Source organism: Dendropsophus ebraccatus, chromosome 14 (genome assembly GCF_027789765.1).
Source record: "Dendropsophus ebraccatus isolate aDenEbr1 chromosome 14, aDenEbr1.pat, whole genome shotgun sequence".
Taxonomy (NCBI): Eukaryota; Metazoa; Chordata; class Amphibia; order Anura; family Hylidae; genus Dendropsophus; species Dendropsophus ebraccatus.
The window spans coordinates 67281804-67301863 of NC_091467.1; the positions used below are offsets into that span (position 1 = coordinate 67281804).

The 20060-nt window shown below is 41.7% G+C and overlaps 2 protein-coding genes across 3 annotated transcripts in view; one reads left to right on the forward strand and one right to left on the reverse strand.

Annotated features, from left to right (window-relative positions):
- Positions 1-7036, reverse strand: part of NTN1 (netrin 1) — an 80956-nt gene extending 73920 nt beyond the window's left edge. Inside the window, exon 1 of the mRNA XM_069953461.1 lies at positions 6954-7036. The gene's annotated coding sequence lies outside the window, so the exon portion shown is untranslated. The remainder of the gene's footprint in view (positions 1-6953) is intronic.
- Positions 7037-14811: 7775 nt separating this feature from the next.
- PIK3R5 (phosphoinositide-3-kinase regulatory subunit 5) overlaps positions 14812-20060 on the forward strand; it is a 63363-nt gene continuing 58114 nt past the window's right edge. For both annotated transcript variants that reach the window (XM_069953453.1, XM_069953454.1), the window contains exon 1: positions 14812-15076. The gene's annotated coding sequence lies outside the window, so the exon portion shown is untranslated. The remainder of the gene's footprint in view (positions 15077-20060) is intronic.

Genomic DNA, 20060 nt, shown 5'->3' on the forward strand with positions numbered 1-20060 from the left:
CAGCTTTTTCCTGAAATACCCCTCTAATGGGGTGCTGGTTAATGTATATTTCTACTCCCCCCCCCCCCCGCCCTACTTTTATACATTGTAATGTCCTCTTAAAATCCTTTAAAACTAAACATGAAACTGATATAGAAATTAAAAATTTTGTATAAAAACTTTCTATGGAAAAAAGGCTCTATTTTTTTTTTTTATTAAATGTACAAATTTTATCTTTATTTATTTATTTTAAATTTCCCCCAACATATATTATATATTTCTCCCCCCCATATATCTCTGTATATGTCCACTCTATAATGGGGGGTAACCCTTTCCTTCCTGTCGCTCCCTCAGTCTGGTAATCCATTGGGCAGTGTGGGGGAATTCTCCATCTCTCTCCTTCTCCAGTCCCTTAATATTCCGCCTGAATTAGATGGAGAACCAAGTGATTTGACCTTTGTTCTGCGCCGATTTCCAGACTGAAAAGGCCTTTAACCATTTTAATATTGATTTGACAAAAGCGACGAGACAACTCTGTCTGGGGGTAACAATGTCGTCTGAATGGCGGCTGTGTAGAATGGGTGAATGTCACTTTCTGTTGATATGGGGATGGGGTTTCGCCTGTGTTATTCCCGTTTGTGCGGGAGGGGGGTCATTCTCACATGGTGTGGACACTCCGAGCTCCTTCCCCGCCCAGGATGAACCAGGGCCACCTTTCTGGGCGGCAGAGCAATGAGGGAGCGGGGGAAAGTCTCCTGAACGGGCTTCAAAAACTCACTGGGCTGGTGTATATATTTTATTTATATACTTCAAGACAATCTACCGAATAAAAGAGAAGTTAAACACAAATACAAATACAAAAGATGGCGGATAGTGACTGCGGCCAAAGAGTAAAAAAGAAAAAAGAAAAATGCTCCTTATCCCGACTCAACTGCAGCCAAGAAACTGAATGTACTGAGACTCCGCTCCTCACAAAGATTATAAATTCATCTCAGGTTTAATTATTGTTGGTGAGAAGTCCCGGGAATTACAATATATTATGGGATATACATATATATATATCCCACAATATTGTGTGTATGGAGATATATATATATATATACACACACACACACATATCTATACTGTATATATTTATTTTGTTTATTTTTCTTCTTTATTTATTAATATATGCTTTAACATTTTTATTTATTTATTTTCCTTTACTATTAATTTATGTATTTATTATGTACACTTCTCTATTGTTAAATTAATCCAAATACAAAACAATGCAACAGGTTACTTTAAAAATAAATAAAATAATATGAATATATAAATAAAAAAATAAGTAATATGAATAAACAAATAAATAATATGAATAAACAAATAAATAATATGAATAGATAAAATAATATGAATAAATAAACATGAATGAATGAATGAATAAATAAATATAAATAAACAAATAAATAATATGAATAAATAAACAAATAAATAATATGAATAAACAAATAATATGAATAAATAAAATAATATGAATAAATAAATAACATGAATTAATAAATAAATAATATAAATAAACAAATAAATAAAATGAATAAATAAAATAAATAATATGAATAAATAAATAACATGAATGAATAAATAAAAAATAATGTGAATAAATACAATGAATAAATAAATAAAATAATAAATACTATGAATGGATAAATGAAAAAAAAAATTATAATATGAATAAAGACAATAATATGAACAAATAAATAATAACTAAATTATTTAAATAAAGAAATAAAAATAAAAGTTGGAACTAACTGGAAAAAAAAAACAACAGGTCTTGGTGCAACTGAAAACCTATGGGTCTTTGTAAAGAAGGGTCCATCTTTTTTTTAGCTAATTAAATGTATCAATAATAATATTTTATTATTTTATTGTATTAACCATATTTTATGGATGCATTGTATTAGAAGTACCTTATGAATAACATTGTATTATCTTTTTTTATTTTTTATTTAGCTTACTGAACCCGCCTTCATCCTAAACAGAGCTGAAGCTAAATTGTGGATAATTAGACTATTGGGGTATTTTTTTTATTACGCTGTCAACATAAGAATAATAAATGTATGTGAGAGAAATGGGATATGGCAGGGTTACAATAAAAAATAAAATATGACGCTAATTATCTCATTTGGAATAAATCTGAATTGTAAAGCGCTGCGGAATAAAGATCATTATTAAATCTGCTTTAATACTAAGAAAATGGTCGCTGTGAAATGAAAGAGGGAGAAGGAAGGAAAGAATGAAGGTATATCCATCTCACATACTTTGTATTTCCCCAGTTCTATCACTTATTTTGCAGATTTTGCCTTCATAGACAGAACAGGATACATGGCTTTTACAAAGTATGCACAACCTATCTAGTATACTATGTACCACCTATCTATTATACCATGCACAACCTATCTAGTATACCATGTACCACCTATCTATTATACCATGCACAACCTATCTAGTATATCATGTACCACCTATCTAGTATACCATGTACCACCTATCTATTATACCATGTACCACCTATCTATTATACCATGTACCACCTATCTATTATACCATGTACCACCTATCTAGTATACCATGCACAACCTGTCTAGTATACCATGCACCACCTATCTAGTATAGTATGCACAACCTACTATACCATGCACAACCTATCTAGTATACCATGCACAACCTATCTAGTATACTATGCACAACCTATCTAGTATACTATGCACAATCTATCTAGTATACTATGCACAACCTATTATACCATGCACAACCTATCTAGTATATCATGTACCACCTATCTAGTATACTATACACAACCTATTATACTATGTACCACCTATCTAGTATACCATGCACAACCTATCTAATATACCATGCACAACCTATCTAGTATACCATGTACCACCTATCTAGTATACCATGCACAACCTATCTAGTATATCATGTACCACCTATCTCGTATACCATGTACCACCTATTTAGTATACCATGCACAACCTATCTAGTATACCATGCACAACCTGTCTAGTATACCATGCACCACCTATCTAGTATACTATGCACAACCTATTATACTATGCACCACCTATCTAGTATACTATGTACAACCTATCTAGTATACTATGCACAACCTATCTAGTATACCATGCACAACCTATCTAGTATACCATGTACCACCTATCTAGTATACTATGCACAACCTATCTAGTATACTATGCACAACCTATTAAACCATGCACAACCTACCTAGTATACTATGCATAACCTACAGTATCTAGTTTACTTCCCACGTCTCATCTGGCTTCTGTATTCTGCATACACACTGAATTTATAATTCCACCCCAATACAAATACACTGTTAGGCTATGTTCACACTACGTATATTTGAGGCTGTATAGCAACCAAAACAAGGAGTGGATTGAAAACACAGAAAGGCTCTGTTCACATAATGTTGTAATGAGTGGATGGCCGCCATTTAATGGCAAATATGTGCTGTTATTTTAAAACAACGGCTGTTGTATTGAAATAGTGGAAGTTATTTACCGTTATATGGCGACCATCCACTCAATTTCAACATTGTGTGGACAGAGCCTTTCTGTGTTTTTAATCCACTCCTGGTTTTGGTTGGTATGAGGACCTGACATGAGGACCAAATACTGCCTCAAATATACATAGTGTGAACCCAGCCTCACACTGCAATTCAGGTCAATTACCTTCAAACTATATGACTGTATGTGATAGTGCTCACACCATAGGAGCGCTGTATGGATTTCACACGGATCTGGAATAGCCCATCCTGCCTCTTAATAGGGTCCCCCATCCACCCTACCACTATTCCTAGCAATAGGGTTACTGACTCACCTGGTCCCTGTCCCTCGGCAGCCATGTTGTGTCAGTCAGTGAGCTCCAGTCGTGCTGGAATCCGGTTACACAGGTAAGAATATATTGTCAGCTAAAATCTGAAACTTACACTGGTTCTCCTCTGTGGGCGGCTCCGATTGTCACTTGTCCGTAATTAAGTCATCGCCGTCCAGACACTTGGTAAAGTGTTAAACACTAATGTCGGACTAAGTATTTATATTGTTTCGGATTCCTATTCACAGAAATAGAAGAGAAGGGCCATCTGAAAGGTTAATGTCAAGAGACCTACGTGATAGAGTAGTCGCCCAACTAGATGATCGGCTAGACCGCATATCGCCCTAAGGCACCTGTACGCACAACACACCTTGACAGCTATATTTCAGTTGTCGGCTATAGCTGGTTTTAGGCCTTAGGTGACAGGAGAAGATTGTGTCTTAGTCTAAACCAGCGGTAGGGAACCCTGGCTCTCCAGCTGTTGTAAAACTACAACTCCCATCATGCCTGGACAGCCAAAGCTAAAGCTTCAGCTGCCCAGGCATGATGGGAGTTGAAGTTTTGCAACAGCTGAACAGCCAAGGTTCCCTACCCCTGCTCTAAAAGAATTTACATGCAATTAAATTGTTCGGTACGGAGGTTTTCAGTGTTTTTTATTTATGGCTTAACTGAATTTTTCCCCCTGCTGCAATGATGTCATCAGCGGTCACATGACATACAAACAGAGCCAGTAAATAGCTGCGGTGTCACATGAATTATGGAGGTGACATCATCATAGCTATTAATATGTTACAGCTACACGTCTGTACTGTTAAAGGGGGTTATCCAGGATTAGAAAAACATACTTGTTTTAGTCCATAGTGCTGTTTGGGAAGAGAACAGTTTTTTTTTTATTGACCTGGACAACCCGTTTAATTAATATATATATATATATATATATATATATATATATATATATATATATATACACACACACACACACACACAGGGTGGTCCTAAAGTAGGGGGACAGTTTGTGTAATAGGGCTTTGGGGAAGATTTATCAAACATGGAGTAAAGTGAAACTGGCTCAGTTGCCCCTAGCAACCAATCAGATTCCACCTTTCATTTTCCAAGGAGTCTGTGAGGAAGGAAAGGTGGAATCTGATTGGTTGCTAGGGGCGACTGAGCCAGTTTCACTTTACACCATGTTTGATAAATCTCCCCATCACACATACTGCCCACCTACTTTTGGACGCCCCTGTATATATATCACACATATACAACGTTTCTGTAGCCTTTCACCACCATTTTCAAGCCCTTGAAAATGGTGGCGAGAGGCCACAGAAATGTTGCCTATCTTTCATTGCTGTGCTGAGAAACTTTTGATACCACAATAAACACCTAATTTTACACGTCATCCAGGAGTGCCGTCGGATTTACTTTGCTATTTAGGAAGCTTGTGGTTGAAGCTACAACTGGCACACACCTCTCTGAAATCTCTGCAGATAGATAGATAGGAGATAGATAGATAGATAGATAGATAGGAGATAGATAGATAGATAGATAGATAGGAGATAGATAGATAGATAGATAGATAGGAGATAGATAGATAGATAGATAGATAGATAGATAGATAGATAGATAGATAGATAGGAGATAGATAGGAGATAGATAGGAGATAGAAAGATAGATAGATAGATAGATAGATAGATAGATAGATAGATAGATAGGAGATAGAGAGATAGGAGATAGATAGGAGATATATAGGAGATAGATAGATAGATAGATAGATAGATAGATAGATAGATAGATAGATAGATAGGAGATAGATAGGAGATAGATAGATAGATAGATAGATAGATAGATAGATAGATAGGAGATAGATAGATGATAGATAGCTAGATAGATAGATAGATAGATATGAGATAGATAGATGATAGATAGCTAGATAGATAGATAGATAGATAGGAGATAGATAGATAGATAGATAGATAGATAGATAGATAGGAGATAGATAGATAGATAGATAGATAGATAGGAGATAGATAGATAGATGATAGATAGATAGATAGATAGATAGATAGATAGATAGATAGATAGGAGATAGATAGATAGGAGATAGATAGATAGAATAAGAAATATAGATAGATAGATAGATAGATAGATAGATAGATAGATAGATAGATAGATAGAATAAGAAATATAGATAGATAGATAGATAGATAGATAGATAGATAGAATAAGAAATATAGATAATCCTCTCTTACCTTTTGCTTTCTTATATAAACCCATCTAGTATATCACAGTTGTCCCTATCTCCCTCCTATACGTTCTCCTCACCTCCAGCCTATGAGCCCCCATCCTTGTACCTTGCTCCTGGCTTCCATAGCATCACTATAACAAATCCCATTAAACAAGCATCTCAATGATTTCTCTACAGGGGTAAAACTTAAACAGTTTCCTGCGTGGCTCCCGGGGCCGTATAATGGCAATAATTACGTCCGACATGTAATAATATATCATTTGTGTGTTGTTGTTTTTTTCTGCACACAACAGAATAGGAGATCATTGTAAAAAAACGCCAATTTTTTTTTTTTTTTTTTTTTTTTTTTAACCGGCAAGTAAAATGTAGTATGTTTTGTGGAGCTCCCGGTATGAGAGCGTTGTGAAGCCATCGGGGCTGGTTCAGTGCTGGAGTGACAGCTCTATTCAATTGTCGGCAAATAGCATTTTGTGTGTCTCTCTGTGGCTTTTTCTTGAAGATTAGCCGGCGGGGGATGAATGGCGAGCATTATTCCAACCACTTGGTATTCTGAAATGCCAAAATAATTACCAGGGACTAATTCAAGGCATTTAGTAGTTGAGGGAGAAAAAAAAAAGCTTTAATTTAAAGGGGGGGAAAAAAAGTTACTTTTTTTCTATTCCGTTTAGCCAAATGCAATAAATAAATAATAAAATATAATAAAAAAAAAAAAATTTAGGCAAAAATTGGATTTAATTTTCGGCACCTATTCTGTTATTATACTGTATCGGTGTTTATGAACAAAGGGAATTCTGGGTCTGTATCAGGATTGGCGAGAACATACAAGGCGACAAAGCGGTCGTTTTCTTACCTTGTGGAGATGGGCGATTTATGGAGTCTTCTTCACCAGATGCCAAAGTGATGTTACTTCGAGAAGTCCCTTCCAAAATATGCCGCCACGTGTTGCGTGGAACGCTGCCCCTTGTCTTTTCCACCTGCTGCGGCTCTGGGTGTGACATTCCTGAGTGCTTGTAAGGGGTATCCAAGCCTCAGGAGGGGTGTGGAGGGCCAGGGGGGGCGGCAGCCTGAAGTGGCACTCTGCCTTGGACGGAGAGGGCTGTTTGGGGGATTTCATGGTTCTCTGGTTCCCAAAGAGGCTGAATCCAAGGGATAATTTCACATCCAGAGAGGGAGAGAAGGATCAGCCGCTCCTGGATGGGGAGAAAATACAGAAAATAATAAAACTACACAACAGGACAAGTTCATTTTCTATATAGTTCTGTCATCAGAAACTGGAATGGAACAATTATTATTATCCCTTATAATTACTAATTTGAATTATTTTTGGAATATATATTTATTCACATTTCTCCATTTTTATAAGCAACTTTTTATATTATATTATTATTTATTATATAATATTATTTATTTTTAATTTTTTTGTTTATTTTTTAATGTCCCAATGTTTCTGAACTGATTATTTTGGAGTCGGTATTAAAGGGGTATTCCAAAATAATTTTTATACTAGGTATTGGAGCTTTAAGAATTAAGAACAGGCATACTCATCTGCCCCAACCTCCTATTACTAAAGCTCTGACAGTCCTTCCTTTAATATGGCCAGGAGCGGCAGGGGATCAGGCGAGTATGGTTGCTGTGATACTTCTTTAATTTACAATATGCTTTTCTATACAGGTCTATGAGTTACCACTGCAACAAACAAAACTTGTATAGTCTGATCTTGTATTGTTCCAATATATGTAAGAAAGGGGACTGCTGGAGCAAAGTGTGACTGTTGGATCAGACTACACAGAATGTTTGTTGTCTGTTACCATGGAGATGGGGGGATTTGCATAGAAGTTGTTACTTATTACATATTTTAAACAAAACCTTTTGTAAAGTTCCTTATTTTCAAATTTTACATGCAGTGATTAAAAAAAAAAAAAAAAAAACATCCTTATCAGACACAAGGACCCATATGTTGTTATGCTGTGAAAAGGCTGCTGAAAAAATATGGGGCTAGTTTGCTAGTGTCTATGAGAGCTGTGCAGACCGCCCTGATGTCATAGCTCACAATATGTAATAAGGATATAGTAATATGATTATAACTTATGGAGCTCTGGTGATTTATGGGCCGACCCCACTGAGAATGTGGCCTGTAATTCATTGTGGCGACAATAGACATCTTTACACTAGGCTGCAGTGCCGCCTAATGGCAAGTAATGGAACTGAGGGAGTTTATAGTTGGATCACTATACTGTATATGTATTATACACAGAAGGCAGGATTCCTAATAATGAGACATAAACACCAACTTTGGTTATTTGGTCATTTTTTTATTTATTTAGAATGATTTGTAATTCTGTATTACCAGTCTATAGATGGGACTGGAGTCTATATGTTATATGAGGTTACATGGGCATACAGTATAAATGGAAGATGTAAAGATTCAGAATATAAGAGACAAGTAGAGGATCACAAATCTGCAGCTTATGCCGTAGTCTTGCCCCTTTAAGAATATAGGCTACTGGTAAGGTCACCGACTGTATAGGCTTACAAAAAAATAACATGAAAATAATATAACAACAAGGGCTCAAGACTCGGTGTACTAGCTGAAATAAAAAAAAAAAAAGCTATTTAACAAGCATGTGCATAAAACTGCTAAAATAAGGTCATGATGCCAAAACTACCTCTAGTGATACCTGTACAAATGACCATAACTCCACCAAATATAATGTTACTGTAGTACATGAAATCCACCACAAGAGGGAGCCCCGCACCTAAAGGAACATGGCCAGTACAGGAGACAGCCCAGGACCTTTTAGATTTTGCACAAGCAACAGGACTAAGCAGCGCTGCGTATCATGCTGGTGATACACGACAGATGTGGAGAAACAAGGACTGAGCAGAATGGAGTTGTTGTCTGATCAGTAAATATGCAGGAGCAGCTGATCCGAGTATACACTGTAACACTGTTTATAAGCCTAAAAAAAGACATACAGCAATCTAGCCCAGTCTATAGTTCTGCAATATTTATCCTGATGAAGGCAAAAACCTCCATGACGTAGAAGCCAATTGTCCTCACCCCCCAGGAAGAAAAATTACTTTCCAATTCCAAATGGAAATAACCTGTACAGTGATCCCTCGGTTCTCAAACTGATTGGAACTCAAACTGCATTTATAAGGAAAGTTTTCTTTGGTTCTCAAACTCTTGCTCGGTTGTCAAACACTTTTCGGGCACTTTACTCAGTATCTGAACGTTTTTGCAAGCGTGGATGGTGGGTTGTACCTGGTGAGTTTAGCGCTGGTGAGGCTGCACATACAGTACAGTGCTGTATAAGACTGCTGGAGTGCATATACAGTACAGTAGTAGTACAGGCAGTGCACCACCATCTCCCATCCTGTACTGTATAAGACTGCTGGAGTGCATATACAGTACAGTAGTCAGTGCACCACCATCTCCCATCCTGTACTGTATAAGACTGCTGGAGTGCATATACAGTACAGTAGTAGTACAGGCAGTGCACCACCATCTCCCATCCTGTACTGTATAAAACTGCTGGAGTGCATATACAGTACAGTAGTCAGTGCACCACCATCTCCCATCCTGTACTGTATAAGACTGCTGAAGTGCATATACAGTACAGTAGTCAGTGCACCACCATCTCCCATCCTGTACTGTATAAGACTGCTGGAATGTATATACAGTACAGTAGTAGTACAGGCAGTGCACCACCATCTCCCATCCTGTACTGTATAAGACTGCTGGAGTGCATATACAGCACAGTAGTCAGTGCACCACCATCTCCCATCCTGTACTGTATAAGACTGCTGGAGTGCATATACAGTACAGTAGTCAGTGCACCACCATCTCCCATCCTGTACTGTATAAGACTGCTGGAGTGCATATACAGTACAGTAGTAGTACAGGCAGTGCACCACCATCTCCCATCCTGTACTGTATAAGACTGCTGGAGTGCATATACAGCACAGTAGTCAGTGCACCACCATCTCCCATCCTGTACTGTATACGACTGCTGGAGTGCATATACAGTACAGTAGTAGTACAGGCAGTGCACCACCATCTCCCATCCTGTACTGTATACGACTGCTGGAGTGCATATACAGTACAGTAGTAGTACAGTCAGTGCCCCACCATCTCCCATCCTGTACTGTATAAAACTGCTGGAGTGCATATACAGCACAGTAGTCAGTGCACCACCATCTCCCATCCTGTACTGTATAAGACTGCTGGAGTGCATATACAGCACAGTAGTCAGTGCACCACCATCTCCCATCCTGTACTGTATAAGATTGCTGGAGTGCATATACAGTACAGTAGTAGTACAGTCAGTGCACCACCATCTCCCATCCTGTACCATATAAGATTGCTGGAGTGCATATACAGTACAGTAGTAGTACAGTCAGTGCACCGCCATCTCCCCTCTGTTACAGTGCTGGGATGGGTGGGGGGGGGGGGCACTATACAGTAAAGAATGAGTGAGTGACTTAGTTAATGACTACAGTACTATAATTACTGGTTTTGTTGAATGTTTCTTGTGTATAATGTCCTGTACAGTATATAGTGCTGTTCTGTAATGTCCTGTACAGTATATAGTGCCGCTCTGTAATGTCCTGTACAGTATATAATGCCGCTCTGTAATGTACTGTACAGTATATAGGGCTGCTCTGTAATGTACTGTACAGTATATAGGGCTGCTCTGTAATGTCCTGTACAGTATATAGGGCTGCTCTGTAATGTCCTGTACAGTATATAGTGCCGCTCTGTAATGTCCTGTACAGTATAGTGCTGCTCTGTAATGTCCTGTACAGTATATAATGCCGCTCTGTAATGTCCTGTACAGTATATAGGGCTGCTCTGTAATGTCCTGTACAGTATATAGTGCCGCTCTGTAATGTCCTGTACAGTATATAGTGCCGCTCTGTAATGTCCTGTACAGTATAGTGCTGCTCTGTAATGTCCTGTACAGTATATAGGGCTGCTCTGTAATGTCCTGTACAGTATATAGTGCCGCTCTGTAATGTCCTGTACAGTATAGTGCTGTTCTGTAATGTCCTGTACAGTATATAGAGCTGCTCTGTAATGTCCTGTACAGTATATAATGCCGCTCTGTAATGTCCTGTACAGTATATAATGCCGCTCTGTAATGTACTGTACGGTATATAATGCCGCTCTGTAATGTACTGTACAGTATATAGTGCTGCTCTGTAATGTCCGGTACAGTATATAGTGCTGCTCTGTAATGTCCTGTACAGTATATAGTGCTGCTCTGTAATGTACTGTACAGTATATAGTGCTGCTCTGTAATGTCCTGTACAGTATATAGTGCTGCTCTGTAATGTACTGTACAGTATATAGGGCTGCTCTGTAATGTACTGTACAGTATATAGTGCTGCTCTGTAATGTACTGTACAATATATAGTGCTGTTCTGTAATGTACTGTACAGTATATAGTGCCGCTCTGTAATGTACTGTACAGTATATAGCGCCGCTCTGTAATGTACTGTACAGTATATAATGTGGCTCTGTATTGTACTGTACACAGTATATGGTGCTGCTCTGTATTACAATACATGTAGTGATTACACTTGGCACTTTTCAATGTAATATATGGGTACTGTAGGTAATTATTAGTGGTGCTGGAACCAATTAAATACAATTACATTATTTCCTATGGGAAGACACTGCTCCGCTCTCAAACTGCCTTCCAGCACCAATTAAATTCGAGAGCCGAGGTACCACTGTATCTACCTTATATACCTATAAGCTTCTGTGCTGCCCTCTGGAGTTCACTCTCCTCCCTTATCTACTGTCCCCTAGGGCCTCCTGTCCTCCCTTCTGTGCTGCCTTATGGTGTCCACTCTCCTCACTTCTATGCTGCCCTATAGTGTCCCCTGTCCTTCCTTCTGTGCTGCCCTCTAGTGTCCCCTGTCCTTCCTTCTGTGCTGCCCTCTAGTGTCCACTCTCCTGCTTTCTGTACTGCCTTATGGTGTCTCCTAACCTTGTTTTTGCACTGCCCTCTGGTGTCCCCTGTCCTCCCATCTGTGCTGCCCTCTGGTGTCCTCTGTCCTCCCATCTGTGCTGCCCTCTGGTGTCCCCTATCCTCCCATCTGTGCTGCCCTCTGGTGTCCCCTATCCTCCCATCTGTGCTGCCCTCTAGTGTCTCCTGTCCTTCCTTCTGTGCTGCCCTATAGTGTCTCCTGTCCTTCCTTCTGTGCTGCCCTATAGTGTCCATTCTCCTCCCTTCTGTACTGCCTTATAGTGTCTCCTCTCCTCCCTTCTGTGCTGCCCTCATGTATCCCCTGTCCTCCCGTCTGTGCTGCCCTCTTTTGGCCATTCTCCTCCCATATGTGCTGCCCTCTGATATCCCCTGTCTTCCTTTATCTGCTGCCCTCTGGTATCCCTTGTTGTTCCCTTCTGTGCTGCCCTTTAGTGTCCCCTGTCCTTTCTTCTGTGCTGCCCTCTAGTGTCCCCTGTCCTCCCATCTGTGCTGCCCTCTAGTGTCCCCTGTCCTCCCATCTGTGCTGCCCTCTTGTGGCAATTCTCCTCCCATCTGTGCTGCCCTCTGGTGCCCATTCTCCTCCCATCTGTGCTGCCCCCTTGTGGCCATTCTCCTCCCATCTGTGCTGCCCTCTGGTGCCCATTCTCCTCCCAACTGTGCTGCCCCCTTGTGGCCATTCTCCTCCCATCTGTGCTGCCCTCTGGTGCCCATTCTCCTCCCATCTGTGCTGCCCTCTTGTGGCCATTCTCCTCCCATCTGTGCTGCCCTCTGGTATCCCCTGTCCTCCCATCTGTGCTGCCCTCTGGTGGCCATTCTCCTCCCATCTGTGCTGCCCTCTGGTGGCCATTCTCCTCCCATCTGTGCTGCCCTCTGGTGGCCATTCTCCTCCCATCTGTGCTGCCCTCTGGTGGCCATTCTCCTCCCATCTGTGCTGCCCTCTGGTGGCCATTCTCCTCCCATCTGTGCTGCCCTCTGGTGGCCATTCTCCTCCCATCTGTGCTGCCCTCTGGTGGCCATTCTCCTCCCATCTGTACTGCCCTCTGGTGGCCATTCTCCTCCCTTCTGTACTGCCTTGCATCCAACCTGCTGCTACAGCCCACTGAACCCTCCATTGTGAGCACTCCCTGTTCTCAGGGTTGGTGGGGGTCCCAGCAGTCGGACGGCATCCACACCTAAACTGTCCTCTGTGTACGGCCACAGGATTTCCAGTCAGAAGCAGGACGTTTTTTTGAGACTTGTTTCTGAACACATTTTAGTCTTTCAGGAGATCCGCATACACCTTACACTGATGGCCGACAGAATATAAGGTGTACACTTATCCTTATCCTATCTCTGTCCTATCGTGCCAATGTCACCTCGCAACCACAGAATCTATGGGTCCTCATTCCTGAACAGCGTCTGCAGCGTGGTCGGGGCATTATCCTGCTGACTGCTGCCATCGGGGGGGGGGCATTAGTGTGTACAATGATAGGTAGGTGGCAAAGGTCACAGTAAAGCTGAGGGCACAGGTCAACCTCGTTAAAAAAAACGGATGCGTTTTAACCCTTTTTTATATAATGGAAGTCAATGGAAAATTGGATCAAAACATATAAACACAAATGCATCCATTTTTTTTATCCGTTTTTTTGCATTAAAACGCATAAAAAAATGATTCCAAAAATGCCGTGTGGCCATAGCCTAACATCCACATAATGCCCCCGCCATCTTGTCTCCTTCCCATCGTGCAGACCTTTTGGTAGGAACTAACACTATAGACCCAAACACAGCACAAAGCCGGCCGTTCTGGAGATGCTGGACGTTATCACTGATTCTTTCTCCCCATGAACCAGTCTGCCATTTACTTATGTCGTTTTTCCAGAATTTATGTTACGTTCTGTATGTTATCTCTTATCATTTGTACAGCGCTCTGGAATCAAGAGTGCTTCAAAAAGAAATAACAAAAATATAATTAAAGGGGTACTCCGTCGATTTTTTTTCCGTTCAAATCAACTGGTTTCAGGAGGTTATATAGATTTTAATTGACTTCTATTTTAATCTCCAGTCTTCCAGTACTTATCAGCTGCTGTATGTCCTACAGGAAGTGATGTTTTCTTTCCTGTGTTCTCTGCTGCCACCTCTGTCCATGTCAGGAACTGTCCAGAGTAGTAGCAAATGCCCATAGAAAACCTCTCCTGCTCTGGACAGTTCCTAACATGGACAGAGGTGGCAGCAGAGAACAGTGTCAAGACAAAGAATTCACACCACTTCCTGCAGGACATACAGCAGCTGATAAGTATTGGAAGACTAGAGATTTTTAAATAAAAGTAAATTACAAATCCATATAACTTTCTGAAAGTAGTTGATTTGGAAAAAAAAAAAAAGATTTTCACCAGAATACCGCTGGAAATCGACTGTTTCGGTCTTTTATATGAAAAAAACAACAACAACAACATATAGTATAGAGAAGATAGAGAAAGAGAAAGCGAGCCTGTAGCTGGTGAGCTGAGTGTGAGTGCCAGTACTGTGCTCATCTCCTCTAGGTGCCGGCACTCACCCTACGAGGGTTTGTTACTGTAAAGTGTTGATGAAAGAAGCCGCTGGTTCCTGTTTTAACCACATAGACCAGCAGCTCGGAGCAGGGTGTGGGCTCATCATCCCCCCAAACATCCTACCTAAAAAACAAGCCGACAGAATCAGCCGCTTTAGCTTTGCCTGTCCCGGCCCTGATGGGAGTTGTAGTTCTGCACCAGCTGGAGAGCGGAGGTTCCCCATCCCTGGTATAGAGAGAAGCCTCCTGCGAGCTCTATAACCGTCCATCCTCCCCAGGAGGGGTGTGGTCTCTTCCTCCTCCTCCTCCTCTCGGTCACACTCTATGTCTCTGATGTGCAGATGTGTGTGACACTGGTCCGATGAGGAGCTGGCATCTCTAGGGACCACCGATTCGGAACTCCTGCCCCCTGCAGGTGATGGGAGGCAAGCTGTAAGGAAGCTCAAGGTAAGTGCGACCGGTCTGAGAGCCTGAAACCCTGCAGATCACTGACGCCTGGAGCCCTGCAGCCAGGCAAATATCAGAGAGTAATATAGCATTTAAAGGGGAACTCTACTTTTGGTCCCTTTTGCAGAAAATGTTGGGGTATTTGCGTAAGTAACAATCATTGTTATACCCTCATACCTATAGGATAGTAAGAGGGACTCTTATAATACTATACTATGCATATGCTAACCAAGCAATTCTCTCAATGTGAGTGCTTCATCATTTGAACTTTGAAAAAGTGTTTTCTAAGTGTATATCGATAAAGTTTGTTACAGGGAAGGCAGGATGTGTTACGATCTGTTATGTGTTGCAATGTGGTCCCCTGGATATTAAAGGGAGAGTTCAACAAAACTTTTTTTTCTTTTACATCAGCTGTTGCCAGAAAATGTCAGAGATCTGTAAATTACTTCTATTAGAAAATCTCTAGTCTTCTGGTACTTATTAGCTGCTGTATGCCGTGCAGGAAGTGATGTATTCTTTCCAGTCTGACACAGTGCTCTCTGCTGCCACCTCTGTCCATGTCAGGAACTGTTTTCTATGGGAATTTGCTGCTGCTCTGGACAGTTCCTGGCATGGACAGAGGTGGCAGCAGAGAGCACTGTGTCAGACTGGAGAGAATACACCACTTCCTGCAGGATGTACAGCAGCTGATAAGTACTGGAAGACTGGAGATTTTCTAATAGAAGTAAATTGCAAATCTCTGGCACTTTATGGGACTAGTTGATTTGAAAGAATCAACCCCTTCAATTGAGCTGGGGTTCTGATCCTCATATCTAGGGGGATCCCAATACCATAGTCATATAGGTAGTGCAATGGTGTAAAGCGCCCTTATTGTTGTATAGTATTCGGCGGTATGAATGACAATAGTGTAATAGAGTTGGGGTTATTGGACCAAGTGATGCAGACGCTGCCAGGAGGCAAACAATGGATAAACATAGAATGGATGGCTGAGAGGAGAAGCTAACCAGGTGGTTAAAGGGGTTATCCAGAGAATTTTTTTTCTTACAAATCAACTAGTTTCAGAAAGTCATACAGATTTGTAATTTACTTCTATTTTAAAATCTCCAGTCTTCCAGTACTTATTAGCTGCTGTATGTCCTGCAAGAAGTGCTGTATTCTCTCCAGTGTGACAGTGCTCTCTGCTGCCACCTCTGTCCATATCAGGAACTGTCCAGAGCAGTAGCAAATCCCCAGAGAAAACCTCTCCTGCTCTGGACAGTTCCTGACATGGACAGAGATGTCAGCAGAGAGTACTGTGTCAGACTGGAGAGAATACACCACTTCCTGCAGGACACACAGCAGCTGATAAATACTGGAAGACTTGAGATTTTTAAATAGAAGTAAATTACAAATCTATAGAACTTTCTGAAAACAGCTGATTTAAAAGAAAAAAAAAGTGTCGGAGTACCCCTTTAGGTTGCAAAACACCTGACTTTTGTGCTGCCCTATAACCTTATAGGCTGATACAGGATATCCTGGCCACAATTCTTGCAACTTACATTAATGGTGGTGTGGTGCAGAGATTGAAGATGAGTCATATGTGGACGGCATCTTACTGGAAGAAGCTTCTTTATAGGTAGCAAGTCATCCGGACCCTGAAAATAAGGATGTGACAGGGCTGGGGTGGTCATGTGACGTGACTGGTGGGGATATCATTGCGGGGCAAAACACAGGGATCAATATAATGCCAGATTATTAGTCACTGTAGATGAGTGGTATCCAACCTGCACCAACTACAGCTCCCAGCATGCCCGGACTGCCAAACATCTCCAGCCATCACTAGATCGTGGAGCCTGAACCCTATTCCTGTATGATCACAGTGGGGAGTGATAGCCGATCGTGTAATTGGGGTGACGGAACACAGGGCTGTGGGGTAGGTAAACTGCAGCTCCGACTCAGACTACCACTCCTTCATAAATGGCCGGTCAGATACCAGGGGAGTTATTTATCACACTGGCTCAGCAGCTTCTCCCTAATGTCCTACATGATCCTGGGGCGACTTCTGAGGGAATAAGGAATACTGTATATAAAGCAGATTTTCCTGTGTGTGCAGTGGATGCAGCCAGTCTCCAGCCTCCATGTCCTGAACTACTCACAACTAGACTAGATGGAGCAGGTGGTATTTTCCTGCTGACAATCTTCTATGTTTATAACTAAATATTCACCATACACTAATAAACACTGCTACCAGTGCCAGATCCGTGCAATATAGATGTCAGCCATAGTGACATAGAGGGGTCACTGTGGACACACACACAGCCTGCTGCAGCGACAGCAAACACATACACAAACACACACTCATACACACAATCTTCTGCAGCCATAACACACACACACTCACAGCCTGCTGCAGCCTTAGCATACACACATACACAGCCTGCTGCAGCCATAGCGCGTGCACACACACACACACAGCCTGCTGCAGCCTTAGCATACACACATACACAGCCTGCTGCAGCCATAGCGCGTGCACACACACACACACACACAGCCTGCTGCAGCCTTAGCATACACACATACACAGCCTGCTGCAGCCATAGCGCGTGCACACACACACACACACACAGCCTGCTGCAGCCTTAGCATACACACATACACAGCCTGCTGCAGCCATAGCGCGCGCACACACACACACACACACACACACACACACAGCTGCAGCCATAGCACACATACACAGCCTGCTGCAGCCATAGCATACACACATACACAGCCTGCTGCAGCCATAGCGCGCACACACACACACACACACACTGCTGCAGCCATAGCACACTGAAGAAAAACACAATCTTCTCCCAGAGAGAAAGCCCCACACTGAGGACTGAGGCTACTGCTACACTACTTATATCTTCTCTTCCTCCTCTATATTACACAGGATATCTTCATATTACACTGCTGCTCATATACAGTCATCCAGCATCCAGGAAGTGAACAGCACAGATCCCCCCCCACACAATGGACTCTTCCAGCTCAGAAACAAACTGTCAAATAGTGACTGACAACTTTTCCCTGACCACCCTTATGTAATAGGGACAGTGTCCTATTAGAATGGTGCTCATAAAACGTATTGATGAGCAAAACTTATAAAATTCATATCAAAACTCAATTCTAAAGTTTTTTTTAAAGCTGGAGTCTGAGTCGGTACATTTTTTCTGGCTCCAGCCAAAACTATCTCCGACTCTGACTCCACAGCCCTTCGGAAACATCTAAACATTGCGGCCCCTCTTAGTTCCCATTCCACCTATCTGGTGAAAAAAAATAAGCTTGTTATAGTATGTACTGGGGATGTGGAAGTGAGGACAAAAGAGAGGGGTCACATACTGAGTCCTTCATTAATATTGTAAGGACTAGATGCTTCCCACAGCACAGAGTATTTCAGCAGATGAGGATGATCTCTTGGGAATGGTGACTTAAAGGAGAAGGCAAAAAAATCACTATGGGTAGGGGGTGGGGGGAAATTAAAAAAGACAATATGCTCACCTGTACCAGTGCCCACCCTGCGCCACATCACCAGGCTCCTGTACTCCGCCAGGTATACTCTTCTCCTGGTACGTCATGACCCAGGTTGAAAGTCAGAAGCGGGTGGGATTAAGGGCCCTATTCCACGGGACGATTATCGTTTGGATAATCGTTAACGATTAACGATCTCAAACGACCGCTATTGCGAAAGACCTGAAAACGTTCACTCATTTCCATGGAACGATAATCGTTACTTATGATCGTAATTGCGATCGTTTCTCTTCGCTATTTATTCGCTATTGCGTTCGTATCTATTGAGAACGACCGAACGATGTCTTATTCAATGCGAACGATTTGCGAACGAGCAACGATAAAAATAGGTCCAGGTCTTATTAAACGATCAAAGATTTCTCGTTCGGTCGTTAATCGTTAACTGCATTTCAACCGAACGATTATCGTTCAGATTCGAACGATTTAACGATAATCTGAACGATAATCGTCCCGTGGAATAGGGCCCTTAGCCTGCTCAGCCAATCAGTGACTACAGCGGTGCCCCGTCACAGACATGACTGGCTTAGCGAGGCATCTGTCAGCTGGGTCATGATGTAGCTGGAGGAGAGCTAAGAAGACAGCCATCGGGGTCCCCGTGACAGACTTCTTTAAAGGGCTACTCCAGTGAAAATCTTTCTTTCAAATCCACTGGTGTCAGAAAGTTATACAGAATTGTACTTTACATCTAAACATCTCAAGTCTTCCCATACTGATAAGCTCCTGTATGTCCTGCAGGAAGTGATGTATTCTCTGCAGTGTGACACAGTGCTCTCTGCTGCCACCTCTGTCCATGTCAGGAACTGTCCAGAGCAGCAGCAAATCCCCATAGAAAACCTTTCCTGCTCTGGACAGTTCGTGACATGGACAGAGGTGGCAGCAGAGAGCACTGTGTCAGACTGGAGAGAATACACCACTTCCTGCAGGACATCCAGCAGCTGATAAGTATGGGAAGACTTGAGATGTTTAAATAGAAGTAAATTACAAATCTATACAACTTTCTTAATCCAGTTGATTTAAAAAAAAAAAAAAAGAGTACCCTTTAATGATGATGGCGCGAACTGTAAATGATGATACAGATAAAGGTTGGAGGTCATAGGCAACTACACAGAAGAGGGATTACTGTGCAGAATATTTCAGGAGTGACAGATGAATTTGTGGTGCACTGCTGTGAGGCTCCACCAGTCACTTGCCAGATGATACTGTGTGACGCCACTAAAATGGTGGTTGGTCGAGATATAGCTCAACCAGATGTTGTACTGTCATGACGCCAGTGCCAGGTGGGCACACAGGTATGGAGGCACACCTGCTTTTATTTTAGAGTGGCAAGCTATACTCTTTCCCCAGACCTTGTTACGCGGGTTGAGCACAGTGGTCAGGTTTACCTGGTTACACCTGCGCTGCAAGATAGAGTACGTAGGCTTCTAGCAACTTTGCT